We start from the raw sequence: 3,880 nt of genomic DNA on the forward strand, positions 1-3,880 counted from the left end.
GATTCCATTCGTGAAAATTTTTCTATTTCCCGAAAAGTCCACTTATTACTACGGCGGCCCATTGGGAACTACGTGAATTCACCAAGTTACTGAGATTCGGCTCAACAAATTTTGATAAATATTAAGAGTACACATATGAAAAGAGCCTGCTTCTGGGAACTAACTGAATTCACATAGAAATAGTGTTTCAGTTCAATAAAACATTGCTCTATCTTGAATAACAAGCTTAATATATACCCGAATCCTATTTTGAACCTACTGAATTCACGATGATACTTACATTCCGTTCCTTAAAATGTTGCTATACATTGAAAAGCACACAGATTCAAGAATATCCCATTGGGAACTAACTGAATTCGCCTTGAAATTTTGATTCCATTCGTGAAAATTTTTCTATATCTTGAACAGTCCACTTATTACTACTGCGGCCTATTGGGAACTAACGGTATTCACTATGTTACTGAGATTCGGCACTCCAAATTTTGATAAATCTTTAAAAGCACACAATTACAAGAGCCTGCTACTGGGAACAAACTGAATTCACAAAGAAACAGTGTTTCAGTTCATTATAACGTTGCTCTATCTTGAATATCAAGCTTATAATAGGTGAATCCTATTGGGAACCTACTGAATTCACCATGATACTTAGATTCCGTTCTTAAAATGTTGCTATATACTGAAAGGCACACTCAAACAAGCATGTCCCATTGGGAACTCACTGAATTCGCCTAGAAATTTTGATTCCATTCGTGAAAATTTTTCTATATCCCGAACAGTCCACTTATTACTACTGCGGCCTATTGGGAACTAACAGAATCCAGCAACTTACTGAGTTTCGGTTCACCAAATTTTGATAAATCTTTAGAAGCACACAATTACAAGAGCCTGTTACTGGGAACTAACTGAATTCACAAAGAAACAGTGTTTCAGTTCGTTAAAACGTTGCTCTATCTTGAATAACCAGCTTATTACTTGCGAATCCTATTGGGAACCTACTGAATTCAGCAAGATACTTAGAATCCGTTCCTTAAAATGTTGCTATATAATGAAAATAACACTCATACAAGCATGTCCCATTGGGAAATCACTGATTTCACCTAGAAATTTTGATTCCATTAGTGAAAATTTTTCTATATCCCGAAGATTCCACTTATTACTACTGCGGCCTATTAGGAATTAACTGATTTCACCACGTTACTAAGATTGTGCTCACCAAATTTTGATAAATCTTTAAAAGTACACATATTACAAGAGCCTGCTACTGGGAACTAACTGAATTCAATAGAAACAGTGTTTAAGTTCGATAAAACTTGCTCTATCTTGAATAACAAGCTTAATATATCCGAATCCTATTTTGAACATACTGAATTCACCATAATACTTACATTCCGTTCCTTAAAATGTTGCTATACATTGAAAAGCACACTGATACAAGCATATCCCATTGGGAACTCACTGAATTCGCCTATAAATTTTGATTCCATTCGTGAAAATTTTTCTATATCCCGTAGAGTCCACTTATTACTACTACGGCCTAATGGGAACGAAGTGAATTCCCCAAGTTACTGAGCTTCGGAAGACCATATTTTGATAAATCTTTAAAAGTACACATATTACAAGAGCATGCTACTGGAAATTAACTGAATTCACAAAGAAACAGTGTTTCAGTTCGTTAAAACGTTGCTCAATCTTGAATTACAGCTTATTACCTGCGAATCCTATTGGGAACCTACTGAATTCACCATGATACTTAGAATCGGTTCCTTAAAATGTTGCTATATATTGAAAAGCACACTCATACAAGCATGTCCCATTGGTAACTCACAGAATTTGACTAGAAATTTTGATTCCATTCGTGAAAATTTTTCTATATCATGAACAGTCCGCTTATTACTACTACGGCCTATTGGGAACTAAGTGAATTTAAAAAGTTACTGAGATTCGAATCACCAAATTTTGATAAATTTTTAAAAGTACACATATTACAAGAGCCTGCTACTGGGAACTAACTGAATTCACAAAGAAACAGTGTTTCAGTTTTTAAAAGGTTGCTCTATCTTGAATAACAAGCTTATTACATGTGAATCCTATTGTGAACCTACTGAATTCACCATGATACTTAGATTCCGTTCCTAAAAATGTTGCTATATATTAAAAAGAACACTCATACAAGCATGTCCCATTTGGAACTCACTGAATTAGCTTAGAAATTAAAATTCCATTTGTGAAAATTTTTTCTATATTCCGAACAGTCCACTTATTACTACTGCGGCCTATTGGGAACTAACTGAATTCACCAGGTTCTTGAGAATCGGCTCACCATATATTGATAAATCTTTAAAAGTACACATATTACAAGAGCCTGCTACTGGGAACTAACTGAATTCACAAAGAAACAGTGTTTCAGTTTGTTTAAACGTTGCTGTATCTTGAATAACAAGCTTATCACATGCGAATCCTATTGGGAACCTACTGAATTCACCATGATACTTAGATTCCGTTCTTTAAAATGTTGCTATATATTGAAAACCACACTAATACAAGCATGTCCCATTGGGAACTCACTGAATTTGCCTAAAAATTATGATTCCATTCGTGAAAATTTTTCTATATCCCTAACAGTCCACTAATTACTACTGTGGCCTATTGGGAACTAACTGAATTCACCAAGTTACTCTGATTCGGCTCACCGAATTTTGATAAATCGTTAAAAGTACACATATTACAAGAGCCTGCTATTGGTAACTAACTGAATTCACAAAGAAACAGTGTTTCAGTTCGTTAAAACGTTGCTCTATCTTGAATAACTAGCTTATTACATGCGAATCCTATGGGGAACCTACTGATTCACGATGATACTTAGATTCCGTTCTTTAAAATGTTGCTATATATATTGAAAAGCACACTCATACAAGCATGTCCCATTGGGAACTTACTGAATTCGCCTAGAAATTTTGATTCCATTCGTGAAAATTTTTCTATATCCCGACAGTCCACTTATTACTACTACGGCCTATTGGGAACTAACCGAATACACCAAGTTTGAGATTTGGCTCACCAAATTTTGATAAATCTGTAAAAGCACACAATTACAAGAGCCTGCTACTGGGAACTAACTGAATTCACAAAGAAACAGTGTTTGAGTTCATTAAAACGTTGCTCTATCTTGTATAACAAGCTTATTACATGCGAATCCTATTGAGAACCTACTGAATTCACCATGATACTTAGATTCCGTTCCTTAAAATGTTGCTCTATATTGAAAAGCAAACTCATACAAGCATGTCCCATTGGGAAATCACTGAATTCGCCTTGAAATTTTGATTCCATTCGTGAAAATTTTTCTATATCCCGAAGAGTCCACTTATTACTACTGCGACCTATTGGGAAATAACACAATTCACCATGTTACTCAGATTTGGCTCAACAAATTTTGATAAATCTTTAAAAGTACACATATTACAAGAACCTGCTTCTGGGAACTAACTGAATTCACAAAGAAACAGTGTTTCAGTTCGTTAAAACTTTGCTCTATCTTGAATAACAAGCTTATAATAGGTGAATCCTATTGGGAACCTACTGAATTCACCATGATACTTAGATTCCGTTCTTAAAATGTTGCTATATATTGAAAAGCACACTCATACATGCATGTCTCATTGGGTATTCACTGAATTCGCCTAGAAATTTTGATTCCATTCGTGAAAATTTTTCTATTTCCCGAAAAGTCCACTTATTACTACGGCGGCCCATTGGGAACTACGTGAATTCACCAAGTTACTGAGATTCGGCTCAACAAATTTTGATAAATATTAAGAGTACACATATGAAAAGAGCCTGCTTCTGGGAACTAACTGAATTCACATAGAAATAGTGTTTC

Source organism: Rattus norvegicus, chromosome 8, assembly GCF_036323735.1.
Source record: "Rattus norvegicus strain BN/NHsdMcwi chromosome 8, GRCr8, whole genome shotgun sequence".
In the NCBI taxonomy this organism is placed as follows: Eukaryota; Metazoa; Chordata; class Mammalia; order Rodentia; family Muridae; genus Rattus; species Rattus norvegicus.